The sequence below is a fragment of the Phoca vitulina genome, unplaced genomic scaffold (assembly GCF_004348235.1).
Source record: "Phoca vitulina isolate PV1807 unplaced genomic scaffold, GSC_HSeal_1.0 scaffold5, whole genome shotgun sequence".
NCBI classification, from domain to species: Eukaryota; Metazoa; Chordata; class Mammalia; order Carnivora; family Phocidae; genus Phoca; species Phoca vitulina.
In genome coordinates, this window is record NW_022589708.1 from 43,920,814 (window position 1) to 43,944,773 (window position 23,960).

Here is a 23,960-nt window from a genome sequence, read left to right on the forward strand (position 1 = left end):
AACCCTCAGTTTGTTCTCTATGGTTAAAAGTCTCTCATATGGTTTGCCCCTCTCTTTTGTCCCCCCTATGTTCATCTGACATGTTTCTCAAGTTCCACATATGAGTGAACTCGGTATTTGTCTTTCTCTTACTGACTTATTTCACTTAGCATAATACTCTCTAGCTCAATCTACATTGTTGCAAATGGCAAGATTTCAATCTTTTTTATGGCTGAGCAATATTCCATTATATATATAATAATATATACAATAATATATATATATATACTACTATATATATATATATATAAAATAACCATCTCTTCTTTATCCATTCATTAGTTGATGGACATTTGGGCTGCTTCCATAATTTGGTCATTGTGTATAATACTGCTATAAATATCAGGGTGCATGTGCCTCTTTGAATAAGTATTTTTGTATCCTTTGGGTAAATACCTAGTAGTGCAATTGCTGGATCTTAGGGTAATTCTATTTTTAACTTTTAGAGGAACCTCCATGCTGATTTCCAGAGCAGCTGCACCAGTTTGCATTCCCACCAGTGGTGTAAGAGCCCTTTCTCCACATCCTCCCCTACACCTATTGTTTCTTGTGTTGTTAATTTTAGCCATTCTGACAGGTGTGAGATAATATCTCATCATAGTTTTGATTTGTATTTCCTTGAAGATAAGTGATATTGAGCATCTTTCATGTGTCTGTTGGCCATCTGTATGTTTTCTTTGGAAAAATGTCTATCCATGTCTTTTGCCCATTTTTTAATTGGGTTATTGGATTTTTGGGTGTTGAGTTTGATAAGTTCTTCATAGATTTTGGATTTAACTCTTTATTACATATGTTCATAGATTTTGGATTTAACTCTTTATTAGATTCTCCCATTCCAAAGGTTGCCTTTTAATTTTGTTGATTGTTACCTTCACTGTGCAGGAGCTTTTTGTCTGGATGTAGTCCCAATAGTTCAATTTTGCTTTTGTTTCCCTTGTCTCAGAAGACATATCTAGTAAAAAGTTGCTACAGCCAATCTCAAAAAGGTTAGTGCCTGTGCATGGCTTCATTTACAAACTGCAATGATAGTAACTTAAAACATAGGCTGTTTTGGGGCATCTGGGTGGTGGAGTCAGTTGACCGTCCAACTCTTGGTTTCAGTTCAGGTCATGATCTTAGGGTCATGAGATTAAGCTCTGCATTGGGCTCCGGGCTCACAGCAGAGTTTGCTTGAGATTCTCTCTCCCTTTCCCTCTGGCCCTCCTCAATCTCGCTCTCTCTCTCAAATAAATAAATAAATAAATAAAAATAGGCTATTTTGCAGTTAAATGAGATAACGCTATGCTTTGCAAGTGTAAACATTCAAATATCATTATTACTGATAGTATTGCAAATAACTTCAGTGGGTCTCTGCTTCTGCTCGTCTGCCTACAATCTGTGCTTCCCAGAGTAGCAGGAGAAATACGTTTAAAAATTAAAACAAAATGATGTCACCACTACACTTGAACTCTTCAGGAGCTTCCTGTACATTTAGAATAAATAACCCCTTACCAAGACTTAGAAGGTCATGGTGATCTGTCCCCAGACTGCTTTTCTGTACCTGTCTCCTAATGTTTAGTGCTCTGGCCAAAACGACCTTCTTGCTTCTCTAGCACACCAAAATCTTCTTGTCATAGCATTTTGTGTGAGCACTTCTCTTTTCTTAAAGCACAGGATGTGTGCATGGTTCATACTTTATTTTCCTTTAGACCTCAGCTCTGGTGTTAGCAAAATGTTCTTTAACCATCATATTGCCCTGGGTTCTTTTCTTTGTAGAATTCAACACTAGCTAAAATTACCTTATTTATCCATTTACTATTTGTTCTCTCTTTCTCTCAGTAGACTAAAAGGCTCACAGGTATAGGGACATTTTCTGTCTTATTTTCTACTATCTCCAAAGCCACAACTGTACTTGGTAAATATTTGCTTAATGACTATATAATTATAGCCTGGTTCAAAGGTGATGCAATTTATGATAATTTGGCCAAAACCCACAATAGAGTAAAAATCTCTATGACAGAAGGAAATGGTTTCTAGGCTAGGAGTGTTTTATTTTATTTATTTATTTATTTTTTATTTATTTTTATTTTTTTATTGTTATGTTATGTTAGTCACCATATAGTACGTCATTAGTTTTTGATGTAGTGTTCCATGATTCATTGTTTGCATATAACACCCAGTGCTCCATGCAATACGTGCCCTCCTTAATACGTATTATCACCAGCAGGCTAACCCATCCCCCCATGCTCCCACCCTTTAAAACCCTCAGTTTGTTTCTTGGAGTCCATAGTCTCTATGGTTCATCTCCTCCTCTGATTCCCCCCCTTCATTTTTCCCTTCCTTCTCCTAATGTCCTCCATGCTATTCCTTATGTTCCACAAATAAGTGAAACCAGATATCATATCAATATGATAATTGACTGTCTCTGCTTGACTTATTTCACTTAGTATAATCTCCTCCAGTCCCATCCATGTTGATGCAAATGTTGGGTATTTATCCTTTCTGATGGCTGAGTAATATTCCATTGTATATATGGACCACATCTTCTTTATCCATTCATCTACTGAAGGGCATCTCGGCTCTTTCCACAGTTTGGCTATTGCGGACATTGCTGCTATGAACATTGGGGTGCATATGGCCCTTCTTTTCACTACATCTGTGTCTTTGGGGTAAATACCCAGTAGTGCAATTGCTGGGTCATAGGGTCGCTCTATTTTTCATTTTTTGAGGAATTCCCACAGTTTTCCAAAGTGGCTGTACCAACTTGCATTCCCACCAACAGTGTAAGAGGGTTCCCCTTTCTTCGCACCCTCTCCAACATTTGTTGTTTCTTGCCTTGTCAATTTTTGCCATTCTAACTGGTGTAAGGTGGTATCTCAACGTGGTTTTGATCTGAATTTCCCTGATGGCTAAGGATGATGAACATTTTTTCATGTGTCTGTTAGCCATTTGTATGTCTTCTTTTGAGAAGTGTCTATTCATGTCTTCTGCCCTTTTTTTGACTTATTTGTTTTTTGGGTGTTGAGTTTGAGAAGTTCTTTACAGATCTTGGATATCAGCCCTTTGTCTTGGGTGTTTTATTTTCTTTAAATTTTATAACCCCTTTCTGTCAGGGCTATGCAAACCATGGGAGGTTTGTGACTCTTGTTTTTTTAAACCACGTATGATCATGTAAGTCTCAAAAACCAAGTTCTAAGTCGAGAATTATGTGAATATACATAAAGGTTACAAGATGACAGAATTTTTATGAAGAATAGCCTAGATACCATCCAAAGACCTGATTTCTGACAAGTTTTCTTAAACAAAACTTTCCTCTCCTATATTCTTCTCACCCAGAATCCATACTCTGACTCACTGTACTCAAGAGATTTTGCAGATTTGCTGTTCCTTCCTCTTATTTTTTCTAATCTTGAGCACTACCTTTATCAATTATGATATTAGATGAAACAGATGACACATTCAAAATTGGATAATGTGAGGAAAGATTAGTAGGGGAATCATTTCCTAAAGAGAAGTGGGTAGGAGGGCTTGTGCATATTCTGTTGTCAACTGTTCTGGGCCTTCACAACCCCATGATCTTAGAGTATCCAGAATTCAGAGTTAAGTGCCTGAAGAGGGTAGCCAGACCAAGGCTGGCTTGGGGGGAATTTGGCCAACTGATTGCACACCAGCAAGCAGGGAGCCAGGCAATCAACAGCCCATCTCACTCCTCCCAACCTGCAGACATCTCCTGCTAGTGCTTCCCACTGGCCCACAGAGGCAGTCCATATGAGTAATCCGTCCCTGCCCTTCTCCAACAGGGAGGACGCAGACAAGGGAGAGTAGACTTGAAGTTATGAAGAGAGGATGGGCAGCACCTCTTCCATTCTGTCTTCTTTATATAGTTTGTGACCCAGCCCTAACAAATTTGAAAGGATTAAACCCAAACCTGGCAGCTTTGCTATGGAAGTCCTTTCTAAGACCTCTGTGTGCTCTGAATGCTACACATGGCCTGTACTTCCACTCTCCACTCCTCAGACTGTCAGTGTTTCCTCCTCACAGTTTTGTCCTTTCTGCTGAACACACGTTAACCTCAACCTAAACAGAATGAAGCAGCAAGAAGGGCAGTACACCTTAAAAGGCCTCTATATTTTCTCTTCCAAACTCTTCAAGGAAGTAATCTACTCCTCTTGCTCCTATTGTGTTATCATCTCCTCTCTCCTTTAATCTGACATACCAACATGTTCCCACTAAATCTTCAAATATCCACTACAATTATTTCAAGTTCAGCCTACCTCTAAACAAATCACATTATCTTTCCTCAATTTTCCATCCTTTTCCTCTGTCTCCAAAGTCACCGTCATCTGCAGGGTTCTGCTCTTTGCTATCTTTCTACATGCTGTTTTAATTTTATTCTAACTCTAAACAGTTTTAGGTCTTCTCACTTATCCTCTCTATTCAATCCCAAATTTATTTAATACCATGACTTCAAATACTTTTATTTATCATCTTGCACATTGGCAATGCCTCCATTTTTATCCACTAAATAATTATTTCCTCCCACTTGATCCACTTTCAAGCCTGTTTTACTTATCTTGGTTATACTTTGGGTATCCTTCTAATATCACTGGAGAAAAAAAATAGTCTCATTATTTACTCTACCAAATCAATTGGTAGGTAAGTCCTTTTACATTTTCTTTTGTACTACTTTTACTATCAACTTAAATCATCATTACCCTATTGGAGTTAAACCTTAATATTTCTTGACTAGACTGCTGAGGCTATCACATGTATTTCCTTCCCTTCAAAGTCTTCCCCAACCAAACCACCCTTCTCAGCACAGGCCAGAACCATCTTATAAAATCACAGAACTTATAAGGTAATTCCTCTGAGGAAAAATTTTCAATGGAGGTTCCACTGCATTCTGAATAACTAACTCTAACACTAATATATGTAAGCAACTTCCCAGAGTCTATAATCATCTAGTTAATGTTTTATTTTTTTATTTGATGTTAAAAATTCCAAAGAATAAAACTTAATTTATCAGTTAAAATGCAAATATTATAAAAATTTTACTAAGTCACTGAGGAAAAAATCCTCTCTTTTGAAATGATTTAGCCTGATATTTTAGTCTTCTTCATGACTCACTTTCTGAGTTTTGCTAGATGTGGAGGAGGGAGGAAAGCACTGAAATGTACATGGCTTTATGACAATTTCCAATTAAAATATTTTCACTCTTGTTGGTAATTAGTTTTATCTTTTTTTTTTTTTTTTAAGATTTTATTTATTTGACAGAGAGAGACACACGAGAGAGGGAACACAAGCAGGGGGAGTGGGACAAGGAGAAGCAGGCTTCCCACGGAGCAGGGAGCCCGATGCGGGGCTTGATCCCAGGACCCTGGGACCATGACCTGAGCCAAAGGCAGATGCTTAACGACTGAGGCCACCCAGGCACTTTTTTTTAATTCCACATCTATTTAAATTCATGGCAAGATGCAGCCTTCCAACTAAACTGAGGATTTTAACTGTAGAATTAGGTCTTACTTTTTTTGTATTATGGATGATGTTGATTAAAAGGGTAATAGGAAATGACTATAATTTTGATATTAATTATATATAAGTATCCTTATAAGAGCTTTATAGAAAAGAATCTAGGTACTTCATGCAGAATTAATAGTACTTCTAGAACAAATTTTTAAATTATTTCAAAATGAAACATTAGATTACAACAACAGTAAAATGTAATGGGAGATTATATGAAAAGACATTTGAAACAATCTATGTTAAGGGGAAGGGACTGAGCATTGCACCCAGGGCAGCCCAGGAGGTCACCAGTCAGGAGCAGGCACAACAGCCTCTGGAAGTAACTCCAGGAGACTAGACACCACAGAGTCAGGCAGCCAAGGAGAAGCAAATGCATCTTCTGTATATGTGGCAGTGAGAACATCACCTCCCCGGGAGGGGGCCTGGTAGATTAGAGTGCCATTTCTATGGGTGACTTTACCTGCTCCCAGGATCTGGGGCATACAAATTTATTAGCTTACTTCATTCTCCAAGCACACTCAGAGCCTGTTGACTTAAAGACATAGAGACTGGCTGCAGCAGGATTAGCCTGACAAGTGATTGGCTCAGAGCCCCCTGAGTTGCTGCCCATAGCAATGTCCCAGAGGCCCTCCAAGAGCCCCTCTGCCCCTCTGAAAGATGTCACCCTGAAGTCAGCCATGGAAACTGTGCAGAATGAGCACATGAGCAATGGCCAGTCCCATGTCCACCACCAAGATCATCCTGTCAGCATGGGGGCCTGCATACTCATCAACTTGCTGCACTCCTCTTGCTTTTTCCAGCAGAATAAGAGCCAGGTGTGCTGCCTGCAAGAGCAGGTTGAGAATGATGAGCTGAAGACCCTGTGGCAGAGGATCAGCCTATCTAACAGCCAGGTGCACAAGCTTCAGGAGAAGCTGGAGTCACTTAAGTAAGTACCTATCTGAGCAGCCTGCTGCCCCCAGCTGCAAACCTCCCAAGATGAACCCAGTGGTGGAACCACCATCCCAGATGCTGAGTATCTGGATGCCAGATCCACCAGGACCAACCCGATGCCACAAACTTCTAGTACCTAGAAGAGGTACACATCTCCCATGTGAGTCAGTCCATGTGGAAATTCTGGTTTGACATCTTCCACCCTGACACATAAATCATACATAAATCATCCACCTGAAGCCTGACACCAACAAGATGGCCTTAGCACCCAGAACGCAGGTATTGTGGAGGTGGAGGGCAAAGTGAACCAGCAGGAGCTGTGCATGGTGTCCCACTCCATTACCAGGCTGTCCTTGCCAAGGAGCCCCATGTGGATCCGATTACCTAAAAATTCAGGCTGAAGGCAAACTTGAACAGACCGTTTCCACGGCAACCCTACCCAGCCTGTGACTCAGCATCTTTATATTACCTACAAGAAGGCGACATCCTGATTGCAGAGTAGAATTTTGTCCTGGGTGGGGCCTGGCCACCTGTGTCATGACACTTCAGCTTCTCAGTAGATGCCCCACAGCAGATGTGGGTGTGACCACAGTTCTCCATGGGTTCAAGAGTGTTGTCAGTTGTATCTGTAAAGGTATAGAAAAAACAAAAGGCCTTTATTAAAAAGAAAGAAAGAAAGAAAAAGGAAGAAGGGACTCCACACAAATCATTTAAATGATTTTTATTATTAGAATGAAATTTATAATGTATAAAACTTACTACATGCTTATTAGTACAAATATTATTTTAAGTTTCTAACCATGATTTAATACTGCTATACAGGTTTTGAAGCAAGAATTTAGCTAATAGCCATGTTCATTAGCATTCCTTGAAAAATTAAGCCTTTTCACTTTCACATAATTGTTCTTAGAATTATTTTATGAATCAAAAACATATACTAATTCAATACAGAATCATATTAAATTATATTTTATAGCAACTGTAAGATCAGAATAACACTAACATACTTTGAACTAGTTGCATTGTCATCAAGACATAATGCAAATCATCTTGAAAAATAATCTGTTTAATGTCAAGATAATAAAAAAATGAAGTAATTATTAATCTAAAATAGTCATTCAGACATGAATGTCTAAAAGTATCTGGTGAGGACTAAAATATCTGATGCACTAATTGCTAGGAAATACATTTTCACCTTCTTATTATTTTGTTACCTTTTCCTTCAGCCTACCGCTAGAGCATGCTCCATTGGCTAATTAGACTAGTTGAAATAAAAGACTAACTATGATCTTGATTAAAAACATTCAAAAAGGTTTTTAATTTAAAAAAAATATGAAGTTAAAAATTTAGCCATGTTCAGCCAGTTGAAAATAACTGAATGTCAACTGGCCAAAATCTATTGCCAAGTATACATGTTTTGCAATTTTTGGAGTGTTAATAGTAGGTTTTAGTGTGTTATTAACTTCCAAGCTCAACAAGAAGCACTCATCAGTATTCTCCTAACCTTTTCAGAATGAATTGCGTAGGATTTACTGTGAACTCCAGTGTTAGACCATTTAGTAACAGTGGTCAAATTTCAACAAGATGGTCTCTCCCATATAACAATATATCAGTGACAATAGTGCTTTAAGTTTTTAGAACATTTTCAGATCCTTTATTTTCTTTTTCTAATAAATGAATTTGTAAAGTAGGGAGATCAGATATTTTTCTCCCAATTAAATAAAGGAAGAAAATAATTTATAAGAAAGTTAACTGGCTTACTAAAATGCATACAGATATATAGAACACAAAACTAGAAGGCTAGGCTCCTTGACATCCTATGTTTTTTGCAATGAGCAACAAAACCTGATGGGCAGTGGGCACATTCTCTCAAAAAATATTTTATCATCATTGTTATCTCCAGAAACTGCTCCACTGACAGGCTCAAGACAACCCCCATTTCTATTTCTGTTAGCATGGTGATACCTAATTAACAGCTAGCTCATCTTTCCATTCTTTCTTTTTTTCTTTTCTTTTTTTTCAACAGAAACCACTCAGACTGTGTCCTCTCCTCTTACTCCCCCAAAGGAAGAAAAGAACAATCATCAATGGCAATAGGCAGTTGTGGAAGCAACAGCTAAAGCCAGCTTCATGCTCAGGAGAGAACACTGAACCTCCTCCTTGCAGTCCTTTCAAAAAGATATCTTTCAAAGATATCTGAACAGCTTGGCCCTGACCTCTCTCTCTAACAGTCCATCCACAGCATTTCAGTGATACTACCTTTCCCACAAGGGACTCTACCCAGATCCTTCTGTTTCTCTGGAATGGTGGTTACAGCAACTCTAATATGTTCATCTAGAACCTAGGAAATCCTAGATTGCCCAGCAAATGGTTGTATTAGTTCACATAAGTAACATGATTGCTGATAATACTGATTAGAGATCTAGGTCAAATAACCTCTCCTTGCCTCCCCACTTTATCTGTTAATAAATATGTCTTAAAGAACATCACTATATCAAAGGTTAAAACACAGGCTGTTCATAAGCTCAATAAAAAAGGACACAGTGATACAGGCCTACCCCAAGAAAAAGGAAAAAGTTCAAATAAACAATCTGACCTTACACCTAAGGAACTAGAAAAAGAAGAACAACAAAACCCAACATGAGTAGGAGGAAGGAAATAATATAGATCGGAGCAGAAATAAATGACATGGATATTTAAAAAATGAAAAATCAATGAAATCAAGAGCTGGTTCTTTGAAAAGATAAAATTGATAACCCCTTAGCCAGACACATCAAGAAAAAAAGAGAAAGAGCTCAAGTAAATAAAGTCAGAAGTGAAAGAGAAGTAACAACTGTCACCACAGAAATATAAAGAATTATGAGAGAATACTACAAAAAAACTATGCCAACAAATTAGACAATCTAGAAGAAATGAATTCCTAGAAACATATAATCTCCCAAAACTAAAGCAGGAAGAAATAGAAAATCTGAACAGACTGATTACTAGTAATGAAATTGAATCAGTAATCAAAACTACCAAAAATATAAGTCCAGGACCAGATAAATTTACAGGTGAATTCTACCAAACATTTAAAGACAAATTAATATCTATTCTACTCAAACTATTCCAAAAAACAGAAGAGAAAGGAAACCTGCCAAATGCGCCCTCTAGGGCCAGCATTACCCTGATACCAAAGCCAGCCAAAGACACCACAGAAAAAGAAAACTACTGGCCAATATCCCTGATGAACATAGATGCAAAAATACTAAACAACATATTAGCAACCCACACTCAACAATACATTAAAAGGATCATTCGTCATGATCAAGTGAGATTTATTCCAGGGATGCAAATGTGGTTCAATATTTGCAAATCAATCAATGTGATACATCACAGCAACAAAACAAAGGATAAAAATCATGTGATCATCTCGACAGATGCAGAAAAAGCATTTGAGAAGATTCAACATCCATTCATGATAAGAACTCTCAACAATGTAGGTTCAGAGGGAACATATCTCAACATAATAAAGGCCACATATGAAACATCCACAGCTGACATCATACTCAATGTTGAAAAACTGAGAACTTCCTTCTAAGATCAGGAACGAGACAAGAATGTCCATTCCTGTCACTTTTATTCAACATCATACTTGAAGTCTTAGCCACAGCAATGAGGCAAGAATAAGAAATAAAAGGCATCCATATTGGTAAGGAAAAGGCTAAACTGTCACTATTTACAGATGACATGATACTATATATAGAAAATCTTGAAGACTCAATCAAAAAACTATTAGGAGTAATAAATGAATTCAATTAAGTTGCAAGATATAAAATTAATACCCAGAAATTGGTAGCATTTCTATATACTAATAGCAAAGTAGCAGAAAGAGAAATTAAGAAAAAAATTCCATTTACTATTGCACCTTTTAAAAAGAATAAGATACCTCAGAATAACCTTACCAAAGGAGATGAAAGAGCTGTATTCTGAAAACAATAACACACTGATGAGAGAAACTAAAGATAACACAGAAAAATGGAAAGATATTCCATGCTCATGGATTGGAATAATTGATATTGTTAAAATGTCCATATTACCCAAAGCAATCTACAGATTTAATGCAATCCCTAACAAAAGACCAACAGTATTTTTCATAGAACCAGAACAAATACTACAATGGGACTAAAAAGACTCTGAATAGCCAAAGCAATCTTGGGAAAGAAGAACAAAGGGAGGTATCACAATTCCAGATTTCAAGATATACTATAAAGCTGTTGTAATCAACACAGTATACTGGCACACACAAAAAAGACACATTATCAGTAAAACAGAAAAGAGAGCCCAGCAAAAAACCCACACTTACACAGCCAATTAATCTATGGTAAGGGAGGCAAGAATATTCAATGGGGAAAAGACAGTCTCTTCAACAAATGGTGCTGGGAAAACTGAACAGCTATGTGCAAAAGAATGAAACTGGTCCACTTTCTTACACCATACACAAAAATAAACTCAAAATAGATTAAAGACCTAAATGTGAGACCTGAACCATAAAAATCCTAGAAGAGAATACAGGTGGTAATTTCTTTGACATCAGTCATAGAAATACTTTTTTAAAATATGCCTCCCAGGCAAGGGAAATAAAAGCAAAAAGAAACTACTGGGGCTATGCCACAATAAAAAGCTTTTGCACAGTGAAGAAAACCAACAACAAAACAAAAGGCAACCTACTGAATGGGAGAAGATGTTTGCAAATGATATACCAGGTAAGGGGTTAATATCCAAAATATATAAAGAACTTATAACTCAACAACAAAAAATAAACAATATGATAAAAAATGGACAGAGGACTTCAATAGATGTTTTTCCAAAGATATATAAATGGTCAACAGACACATGAAAAGATGCTCAGCATCATTAATTATCAGGAAAATGCAAATCAAAACCACACTGAGATACTACCTACACTTGCTTTAATGGCTAAAATCAAAAAGGTAAGAAATAACAAGAGTTGGCAAGAATGTGGAAAAAAAAGAACCCTCATACACTGTTGGTGGGAATGTAAATTGGTACAGCTACTGTGGAAAATACTATGGAGGTTACTTAAAAACATTAAAAATAAAAATACCATATGATCCAATAATTCTACTACTGGATATTTGGTGAAAGAAAACAAAAATACTAATTTGAAAAGATATATGCACCCCTATGTTTACTGCAAAATTATTTATAATAGCCAAGATATGGAAGCAACCTAAGTGTCTACTGATAGACAAACAGATGAGGAAGATGTCACACACACACACACACACACACATACACACACACACACACACACAATGGAAGATTATGCAACCATAAAAAAGAATGAAATTTTGCCACTTGAGACAACATGGATGGACCTAGAGGGTATTAGGCTATGGGAAATACTTCAGATGAGAAAGACAAATATATGATTTCAATCATATATGGGATCTAAAGAACAAAACGAATAAACAAACAAAAAGCAGAATCAAATCTGTAAATACAGAGAACACACTGGCAGCTGTCAGAGGGGATGGGGGTGGGGGGATGGTCAAAATGGGTGAAGGGGAATGGGAGGTATAGGCTTCCAGTTGTGGAATGAATATGTCAGGAGAATAAAAGGTATAGCATAGGGAATATAATCAATGATATTGTAATAGTGTTGTATGGTGACAGAGAGCAGGTACACTTGTGGCAAGCAAAAAATAAAAAAAAAATACAAAATAAATGATACAGAATAATATCATGGAACTCATTATTAGGAAGACTATCCAGGATCCACATAAGTAGTAAAACATCAATTGGTCGCTCCCTTTGTCTTTCTGTATCCTCCTGGAACTTCACATTCTCTTTTGCTCTTTCTCAAAGTGCATCTACTTCAGTGTTTTTCTGAAGATGCACTTTTCTACTTATCTTACTGTACATGGCCAATTATGACTTTCATAAAACTGTAATATTAATTCATGGTCTGTAATGATAGCTGGCTTAGATTTTCCCTTTATGTCACATAGTTTTCATGTCTCAGTTTTAGTTACTGAAAGAAAATCTGATGAATACAACTTGTGTTGAGCCAGTTGCCTCACAGCCCCACTCCCTTCAGCCATATCCAGAGTTGCATGACCATGTGATACATCAGGCTTCCGCTTCTGGGCTTGGGAAGAGCTGGTTTTCTCTTATGAGAACCTACCCAGTATCTCTAGAATATTAGCTTTTGAAATTAGCAAAGATGTTTTAAAGGGCTAGAATACTGTTAATTAGGGTCTAGAGAAACAATGATTCCAATAAAATATTTTTTTCAGCTGTAAATTGGTATATTTTCCTGAAGAAAAAAGTGTATCATTATCATTAAAAGTAATCATACGTATTGACTCAGTAATTCACTTCTAATAATTTGTGTTAAGAACAAAGGCAGAGGTGAGCGGCAAGATATATATATGATGCTACTATTATAACTACTGAATGATATTTACAGTAATTAAAAGCTGGAGAGAACCTAAAAATGCAAGGACAGAGAAATTGTGAAAAAATATTTCACTATGTGGAATACTATGCAGATTAAAACAATAATATACAGGAATATTTAATGATAGGTGAAATGCTAAAAGTATATTTAAGATAAATTTAAGTATATTTAAGGACAAATTTGTACATATCTGGAATAAATAATGAATAAATGAGTAAATAAATGAATAAATGTATCCTCAGAAGAATGCCAAACACATAGTAAGCACCAAGTAAGTATTAGATCTTACCCCAGTTGGATTTGTGAATGTATGTCAATGCATAGATATGCATGCATAGATATATATGTAGAGTCCGGAAAATTTTTTATACTTCCCAAATCACCAATCCCTTCAATTGGAATGTGATAAATCCTTAATTCTGATACAGCTCTGTCTTGCTTGGTATACTACTCCTCTCAACCCTTTTGCCCAAACTTTACCTTAGCATAAAACAGTTTGACAGTACAAGGAAGACTAATATAAATTCTGATACATGCAATTCCAAAAATTGTAATGAAAAATGGAAAGGAAAAGAAACACATCTGGTAACTTGAATATAGAATTTCTCTAAGTGATTTTCTCAAGTATATTTAACAGAATGTCATTAATGTCAGTGGAAATGAAAAAATATCCCCAGTGAGTTTAAAGCATATAGTGTAAACTACCTGTAACACATGAATTTTCAAATTACTTTTCTTGTTTTACCATAAAACTTCATGAAGTTTTCCTATCCTGATTTATAATATATGTGTGTTTTAATATTAAAAAGTGTCCTTTTTTTTTTTTTTTTTTTAAGAGAGAACCAAACCACTTTTGTGTAATCTTGACACTTAAAGATGAGAAGTGCTATGTTTGTCCTTTAGGGTGACATAATGCCTAGGACACCATCATGTGTCTTCAATGTAATAGTGCATTCCTTTGAGAAGCACAGAATGTCACGATTTCATATTCTATAAAAGATATTAAAACCAAGTTTGTCCCAGACTTTCCCAGTACAACAAGTGTAGTGTCTATTAACAGTTATAAGGTAAATTGATATCACAAAATTATATATTAAGCCAAGTTTATTATATGAAAGAAATAGGGTGCCTGGGTGGCTCAGTCGGAAGCCTCTGCCTTCAGCCCATGATCCCAGGGCCCTGGGATCAAGTCCCACATGGGGCTCCCTGCTCGGCAGGAAGCCTGCTTCTCCCTCTCCCCTCCCCCTGCTTGTGTTCCTGACTCTTGCTATCTCTCTTTCAAATAAATAAATAAAAACTTTAAAAAAAAGAAAGAAATAGAAACCCATTCTAAGTCATTTAAGAATAGGGAAAACAAGAAAAAGCTAAATGTCATTAATGAAATTTTGACTTGAAGATTGTATTGCATGTAAATAGGAGATGCAGTAATTTATGAGCTGAAGAATGGGGAAGTACAACATTAAAAAACTGCCAGTACACACTAAAGTGATTTATAATAAATATATATATAGATTTTAAGCCATATTTTAAAACTTGATTCAAATTCTAAGATTTATTTTGTGTGTGTGTGTGTGTGTGAGAATGTAGTCCTCACTTCACATAGTAGTGCAAGACCATAAAAATGATCATGCAAGCTGAAATCATGCAAAGCAATTTTTATCATTAGTGGGAAGAGTTGCAGTTGTTCTGTGACATCTAACTTGCTTTGGATTATCTTTTTAAAGAGGTTTGTATAGCAAGCAGGTTTGGAAGACAGGCATAATTTGCTGGAGATTTATTTACTATCCAATATAATAAAAATAAGCTCTCCCTCTGGAGCAGTTGTATTACATGGTATAATACATAAGGCCCCTCTCTCAGATCAGACTTCCTAAACTCAAGGTTCTTCTGTAACACACTCCACTGTGTGTACAGGCATCACCTGGCCCTCCTCTTGTTGCCCTGTGGGAGCTGGGGCTTATTTATCTGACAGAGAGAGAGAGACTGAGCATGAGCAGGGGGAGCAAGAGGGAGAAGCAGGCTCCCTGCTGAGTAGGGAGCCCGATGTGATGCAGGGCTTAATCTCAGGACCCTGAGATCATGACCTGAGCCAAAGGCAGCCACTTAACTGACTGAGCCACCCAGGCACTCAGGAACTGGGGCTTAGACAAGCAACACCACAGTGTTACTCTGGCTACTGCTATTGTTATAAGTGATACATTGTCTTTGCCACCTACCCAGCAGTCTCCTGTCTTCTGCCAGTATTTATTAAACCATGGCAAGCTAAATTTTCCATGGAGGTCATGAATAGGTCAAGGAATCTATCTTCTATTATTCAAAATTATTAAGATTTAGAAAGCAGTTACCAAAAAAGAGTTTATATATTAAAAAGGAGGAGAAAATTTCTGTATTATTTTCAGATAATGGGATCACACAATTGTAGAAGCAACAAATATTAATTGTGAATTTAATTAAATTCAAAATATTTTGAACTAGTAATTAAAAAAATTGAATAGCCCTTTTCCCCTCCCTAAAACAGTTGAACATGAAGGGTAGTCAGAATTAGACCCAGCCAGATACTAAAACTTAATATAAAGCTAACATAAAATAAAGTCACTGTGTTGCATAGATGACCTTGCATTTGAATTGGTGGGCATTCTTAAACTTATTAGTTTCATAACTTCACATTTTTATATAAATTGGGATTTTTAAAAAAATGTTAACTTATCTTTGTGTTATTTGTAGTTAATAATACTGACAATAGTTTATTTTAGGATATCTTAAAAATCACAAAATGCATAAAAATAGAAGTCAAGTACAATTCCATCATGCAAAGAAATATTTGTTGACCTTTTTTTACTCACTACAAAAGCAATACTTTTGGCCATAGAAAAATGAGAATCTACACAGATAAGTCAAAAGATGAAATAAATTTAAAATCTCCCACAACCACACCTCTTAGAGGTAACTACTGTTAATACTTTCATAAACTTATTGCCACACATTTTTCTATGCATATATATTAATGTCAGTATTCTGCTTAGTAACTTGAATTCTTCACTTAACCATACATCATAAATATCTATCAATGTTAATGGATATTTATCTGCAATACCATTTTTAACTGGGTGAAGGGTATTGCATTTTATTAATGCACTATAATTTATTTAACACCTGTTTACAGATATTAATGGTTTTTTCCTCTCAATATCTTAATATATTAAATAAGGCTACAGTAATGCTTTCTCAGAACCAGCAGATATACTGCCTGGGTTTTATAATCTAGACTCCTGACTTCAAAGCTTGTTTCAAGGACTAATAATCATTTTGTTTCTGTCATAAATTTTGCTTGTATTACATCCAGCTGATGGATCCTGTTCAGGGTCTTAAATGTGTCTGTGCAGCCACTCTCCCCTCAACCACTCGTCCCACAACAAAAGAAGGAAGAGAGACTGCCTCTAGTCCAACCACAGACTACATTCTCCAAAGAAACTCCTGATCAATAAAATCTTAACAATGGTAGAAATCCGGATGGCATGGATGAATGTCCTGTGGCCTGATTTCATCTGCCCTTGGCCTAAAGAGGGGGCTAAGAATGAGAAAGGTGGCCTGTGACATTTGGGAACTGCTCTGTACTGTCAACTAGGCCTTTTTCTACTACTGAACATAAACAATTTTTTTTAATTTAAAGATTTTATTTATTTATGTGAGAGAGAGAGGGAGAGAGAGTGCACTTGAGCAGGGGTAGGGGCAGAGGGAGAAGCAGACTTCCCGCTGAGCAGGAAGCCCCACACAGGGCTCCATCCCAGGACCCTGAGATCATGACTTAAGCTGAAGGCAGACGCTTAACTGACTGAGCCACAAAGACACTCCAAACATAAACAATTTTATAGAATATCAATATCATAAAAGGCCACATATTACTATATGACTATGATGGTTCAAGACCAAAACAAGGTCACTCTATAATCATGCCTAAACATAGATGAAAACCTGAACATTGTCCAAACAACAAAAATAATCCAAACATTCCTCTATTCTACCAAATGAGTGACTGCTTTCACAATTATAGCTTTGGCCTCATTCTAGCTTTCCCTCCTTCTAGATAAGATTAGCATAACCAATCATAGAAATACCCCCACTTCCTGACTACATTCAATCTGGAGCAAAGCCCTGCTTCCTTAAATCTTCCTGAAAATCACCAATAACAGGATAATAGGCTCAAATCTGTAAATCTTGTTAATAGTCTCCCACTGAGATGCCCCATGGTTCCCCATGATGTAAGCTCTTCCTCCTTACAATGAATCACAATCCCAAATTATTCAACCACAGGCATGGCTGGAGAGCAATGACACTTTTAAAACACTAAAGAATTTCTCGCATAAGGTAAGTGCTTAATAAATGTCAGCTGTTACCATTATAGGAAGCAGCTTATTGTAAAGTAACATCTATGGATTTAGAAATCTGGCGTGCCTGAGTGGCTTAGCTAGTTGGGTGTCCAACTCTTGATATCAGCTTAGGTCATGATCTCATGAGTCCTGGGATCGAGCCCTATGAGTCAGGCTCCGCACTCAGTGGGGAGTCTGCTTGAGATTCTTTCCCTCTGCTCCCAAACTTGCTCGCTTGCTCACTCTCTCTCTCTCTCTCAAATAAATAAATAAATATTAAAAGAAAAAGAAATCAGACCTTACACTGCACTATCTTGGCCAAATCCTAGAATTCTCTAAACCTCATTTCTTTACCTGTAATGTGAGTTAAAGCAACATTTTCCGGCAGAAAGTTGAGTATTATTAGATGAAGACCTCATTTAATATTAATTTCCTTCCTGTATCTTCCCACTTATTTTATAAAATTCATACTCTAGTTCTAGGACAGTAAGTGAACTTTCAATGGAATAATCCATTTGTTTTTAGTTCTCTCATAGATACCCACAAAAAGCAGAAATAAAGAAACCTTTTAAATAGGGGGATCATTTATGCACAGTCATTTTCTAAAATATTTTTTCAAACAAGCTACTGCAAACTTGCAGGAGAGGGTAAAGGAATGAAAGAGTGAAGGTATAGCTTTGTTCCTTGGTCAAGATAGAAGACACCAGAACCAGACAGAAACATTTCTTGGAGACTAGATGTCAATTTATGTAGAGCCATTCCTACACATATTTAACACATGGTTTGATGTCTTAAAAGTTCAACTTATATACAACTTCAATAACCATTTACTGCATGAATAAAACTACCCCTGAAGACAAACAATCTTTATTGGTCAATGCACTAACTGAGGACATTCGGCATGAGAAGACAGTAATATAACCTTTTTCCTGCTACTTGAGCACAGGTCTACTACAGAAAAAAACAAAAACAAAAATGAAACAGAAAAAAGAGCTTTTTAAAAAGGCCTTTTCTCCACCAAGAGTTGAATAAGAGAATAAGACGGGGTGAAAAAAGACAAGGACAATAGGCCATATTCAAATCAAATAGAAAAAATAGAAATGTGTGTACTGAAACTAAATCAGTGACTGTGTTACACAAACACTTTAATTGCTTCAGATATCTTTAGGTTTACTGAAGCATGTTATATACTACCGTTCTTCTCCAGGGGAAAAAACTCAGAATAAAGGGCTAACATGAAAAAATATGAGACTGAAGAAAGTTGTGTCCAGTGGAAATCAATTTTCAGTACACTAGAAAACATCTAGTTGGTTTGCTTAATTTAGACGTTTTTCCATTTGGTTACTTAGAATACTTAGCAGAACTTTAACCTCATAATTTAAATTACCTCAATTTCCGATGAAAGCAAGAGAGTAAAATATCAATTTATGGATTTACTAACATTATGGATCAACTAACATTACAGATTAATCAGGAAATCACTTAGAAAATAGGAAATAAATGTAACTGAGGAGCAATTTTATTGGAATTTATTGGTATATTTTCATTCATCTGTCATTTTGTGATTTCTGGAATCTTTTTTGGTACTTATATTCTAATATACTTAAATATATATTCCATTTGTATGCACATACAATTGTACATTCCAACATTAACCATCTCATATAATATATTCACATCAATTTAAAATTCATCATTTATTTACATAATTTTAAATGTAGATTTTGCATTTTCTCTCTTATACATGTTCATAATTGTTAAATTACTCTCTTTCTTAAAGTTGAATATTGAGTTTATATCTGCTTACTGCTTTATTTACTGATTTTCCTACACATAAATGAAAACAATGCAAATGTCCTATTGGTTTTACCACACGTAGATAGATTTGAATTAAAAAAAAAAAACTAGTAAAACTTTGGTATTGGTTTGTGACTCTAGTTGGAGTTTGGGAGGGCTATAAATAGTTAAGTCATTAAAAAACTCTCTAAGGAGTATGTAAATGGGAAAAAAAATAATTAATCTTTAATGTGTGTGTTAATTTTTTTTCTCTGCCGCCTGGAGATGTAAACCTTTTTAAAAGCTTCCTGCCAATTTTACATTCCAGGAATGTCCTTCTCAAGGACCTAGCACCATCCTTTTTAGGTCGAGGATGATAACACCCCTATCTGCCACTCTCTGTAACAGAGTAAGGGCTTACATTCAGTGGGAGCCAATGAGCAAGCACAGATGGTCTAATCACAGAGAAAAGCATCTCAAACGTGGAATAACACAATGTGCTCCCCACATCCCATTGATCACCCCTCCACTAATGTCCTCCATTATTTTTCCAGTAGCTCACCCCAACACTTAAAAACTTTCCCACTCTTGGGGCACCTAGGTGGCTCAGATGGCTAAGCATCTGCCTTCAGCTCAGGCCATGATCTTGGGGTCCTAGGATACAGCCCCATGTTGGGCTCACCACTCAGTTTGTCCCTCTCTCTCTGCCCCTCCCCCTGCTTGTGCTCTCTCTCTCTCTCTCTCTCTAATGAATAAATAAAATCTTAAAAAAAAAAACAAACTTCCTACTCTTTATTCTTACAGACAATCAGACACCAAAACTTTTCACTCATTCTTGAAAATTACTTGTCCTATCACACTTCCTCAGGAGCCCACCTACACATGGCTAAATCATTTTTATATTCTTCCCACTAGAATGCCCCTGGATCAGTTCTGCATGCAACAGAAAGCAATCTGGTCCACTTACACAAAAGCAGCATTTGTTGAAAGGGTTGTGAAAATATCACTGGGAGAGCCCCAAACTGTGGTTGGGACTAAACAACCAAGAATTGCAGCATAATGTTGCAAGAATCACCGACATTTTTGCCTCTCTATTAGGCACAGACACTACTACCCCTTGCCTCGCCAATTGCAGTAACCTGGCATATTGTTGCCTCTGCTTTCCCTGGAAATAGGAAATAGCTCCTTCTGCTACTCATGCTGCTGCTGATACTATGGACTGCCACTCATTGCCAGAATGGATCCAGTGTGAACCTGACCTCCTCATTGTAGCCTCGTAGAATATGTGCCCATTCCCTAGCTGCAGAGGACCCTGGGACTGTGAGTATTTTGCATTCAATAGTGACAAATGAGCTCTGCCATATGAGTTGGAAAATCCCAAAATTATTGGGAAGTGTTTTAGATGCTAAACTCTAAGATAATGACAAAACCCCACATAAGTTCCTTTTCCTATCAATCTTACATAAAAATCTAACATTACTTAGTCCATTATCTTGTCATGCTTTTGCTTCCAAAAATCTACTTGTTGCAGCGATATGAATGAACCTGGAGGATACTATGCTATGTGAAATAAGCTAGACACCAAAGGACAGATACAACACGACATTTATGAAGACTCTAAAATAGTCAAACTATAAAAGCAGAGAGTAGGACAGTAGCTTCCAGAGACAGGATGAAGAAATGCAAAATATTAGTCAAAGGGTACAAAGTTTCATTTATACAAGATGAGTAAGACCTGGAGATTTATTGTATAGCATAGAGTACAATACAATAATGGATTTTATACTTAAAATTTTGCCAAGAGGGTAGATCTTATGTTAGGTATTTTTATGCATACACAAAAGAAATAATAATAAATAAAGAGGGTGGAAGTTTTTGGATGTGATGGGTATGTTTATAGCATAGATGTGGTTTCATGGGTACATACTTAGCTACAAACTCATCAAGTCGTCTACACAAATATGTACACTCTTTATATGTCAACCATACTGCAATTAAAATGGTTAAAAAAAAAAACCCTGGTTCTCAGTAACCAGGTGAGACAAATATCCTAAATGGGCGTCTATGATCCTCTAGGATCCACACTATAACAACCCAACCTCTTTCCCCTATTACTCAGCGTAAATCCTCACTTTCTACTGGACACAAATTTTATTTATTTATTTATTTTAAAGATTTTATTTATTTATTTGACAGAGAGAGAGAGACAGCGAGAGAGGGAACACAAGCACGGGGAGTGGGAGAGGGAGAAGCAGGCTTCCTGCAGAGCAAGGAGCCAGATGCGGGGCTCGATCCCAGGACCCTGGGATCATGACCTAAGCCGAAGGCAGACGCTTAACGACTGAGCCACGCAGGCACCCCGGACACAAATTCTAAGGCCAATCTTTTGCACATGTTCCACCCTCTGCCTAGAATGCCCTTGCCTTAATTTCTCTATACAAATCAGGGGTGGTAAACACTTTTCACCTCTAATGATATCTGTGATGAAACACAGGGTCTTCCTGCAATACTACACTGAGAATGATTAATACTGCTTCCAGGTTCAGTGGGAAGATGACTGATCAGTGGTGTCTGCCATGGCTGCAGGAGAAGCAAGTGACTCCTTCATGCAAGATCTCCGTCCTCCCTGGTCCAAATACACACAATTTTCAAAACTCTGCACAAGTACAACCTCTTCTATTAAGCCATCTATTACAGCTCACTATGACCAATATAATTTTAAAACTTAGCACTAATGTATTCATATTCATTTTGACATTTCTCTATTTTCACACTCTCATGAACATATCATATCTGCAGGTATCATGTTCCCTAGATAGTAAGGTCCCAAAGGTTAGGATTTTCTTTCCTTCTTTTGCACATCAGCACATTAATCTATACTCTGTCTTCAGCAGATAGTCAAGAAGTTTATTTGTTGAAGGAACAAATGCCCCTGTAAACCTATCTCAAGTTTTGTCTTCCTCTTTAAGATGTTGGGATCTCATATTCTCCACAGTGACTCCTATGATATTTTACGTTCCTGATGTACAAGCTGGCTTCTCAAGTTCCTAACACATCCCTGGCAATGATGCTAGTAGATAAACTGGCTCAACTTCTCAAGTAAATTCCCTAAGGTTCCTTGAAGTCCAGCAGCTGCTACAAATGTGCTGTACTTGATTTCCTTGGCAAATTCATTACGCTCGCCCCGGTCACCTGTTCTCACATTGCTTTGGCAAATTCACGTGTTGTGACAAATGTTCTTTCTTTGCAGCCAGACAGTGATTCAGCAAATATCTTAATCAAGCATTTCCTCTTCTAAGTCTTTGTATGCATTTGTTCTTCTCATTATTCCTGTGTGCTGAGAAAAATAATGTCTCAGATCCTAGAGAAGGGAAAATCCTCTATTACAGGGTCTGGCATGAGAAAACTATGGTAATGATTTTTGAGGGTACAGGTTTTGAATTTTGAGTATGCGAGTATACTAGTTCTTATTGACTCACCAGAAAATTGGCAACAAAGAGGGGCCTTAGGGAAATATTATATATATATATATGTGTGTGTGTCTGTGTGTGTCTGTGTGTATGTATATAAATATTTTCCATTAGAATCATTAATTTTGGAGAAAGTCAAAATTACCTTTATTGCTAGCTAAGAGTAAGTAAAATGAAAAAATCTGTATTCAAGTAGGAAGCTGTTCAACTGTCTCGCAATTTCTCCAAAGAGCAAATGTTTCTTAAGCATCTTATATCCTTATTCATTTCTTCATTAAATTTCCAGCTTACTGGATATTTTCAATACCACAAAACTTTCAAATGCTTAATCTAGCAATTATTCAAAATCTCCCTTTCCAATATGATCAGCACCTAGCCAAACGTATACCCTGAAACCCTGTCACAGTCCGTCCTTCAGCCACCTCAACACTCCCAGCTCTATGAGGAATCTCCACATGAGTTATTTCTTCATCTTGCAATAAGTCCCTAAATCCACTTTTTTGTCAATTTTCTGCTAAGTCATCATGAACCACCTCATATACCTCCTTTTCAGCAAAGCTTGCCTCAGATTCTCAAGGCCAGTTGAAAGTGGTCCACAAGGGGCGCCTGGGTGGCTCAGTCAGTTAAGCGGCTGCCTTTGGCTCAGGTCATGATCTCAGGGTCTTGATACGGAACCCCACATCGAGCTCCCTGCTCAGGGGGGAGTCTGCTTTTCCCTCTCCCTCTCCCTCTGCTGCTCCCCCTGCTTGTGCTCTCTCACTCATGCTCTCTCTCTTAAATAAATGAATAAAATCTTAAAAAAAAAAAAAAAAGTGGTCCACAAAGTTCCCACAGGAACAGTTTTCTATTACAATTGACTAGGTTTCTGAGAGTCTCCCTGCCTGGATGGAGATTGTGAGCTCCAAGAAGGCAGATCCTATCCCATTCTTTCTGTCTTTGATACCTGGCATAATATATGACACATAAGATGAACTCAATAAATATAGGAAAAATGACTGTAGGTTTATAATCACTTTCGATAGATTTTGTTCATTCTAAAAAAAAGCAAAAAACAAAAACCTAAGATAGAGATTTTCATTTTCAGCACTATGGTATTTTTTCAATAACACTACCATTGAAAAAAATTCAGAATGCTGCATAAAATATAAAAAGCATAATTGTAAACCCATTACTGGACTGATGAGACAATTAGAAATCCATAATAAAAGTGAAGGCAAAGATCACTGGTGATTCTGAGGTTCCTTTTTAATGTGTATACAGGGTACGGCATGAGAGGTAAGGAGGGGTGGGCCCTGGAGTATTAATTCCACCCCCAAGTCAGTGAGTCTGACAAGAGACCACTGAATAATGCTGAAGCTTAAAGCAGTACATGTTCAGTGTGACAGTGAACCTGAAATAAACTGCTGT

The 23,960-nt window shown here is 36.9% G+C and overlaps 1 non-coding gene and 1 pseudogene across 1 annotated transcript; one reads left to right on the plus strand and one right to left on the minus strand.

The window, feature by feature from the left end:
* Nucleotides 1-6,965, plus strand: part of LOC116631413 — a 37,244-nt pseudogene extending 30,279 nt beyond the window's left edge.
* Nucleotides 6,966-8,502: 1,537 nt separating this feature from the next.
* Nucleotides 8,503-8,709, minus strand: LOC116631852. Its single transcript, XR_004299295.1, has one exon. It is a non-coding gene; the product is annotated as a small nucleolar RNA U3 (small nucleolar RNA).
* Between the last annotated feature and the right edge of the window lie 15,251 nt (nucleotides 8,710-23,960).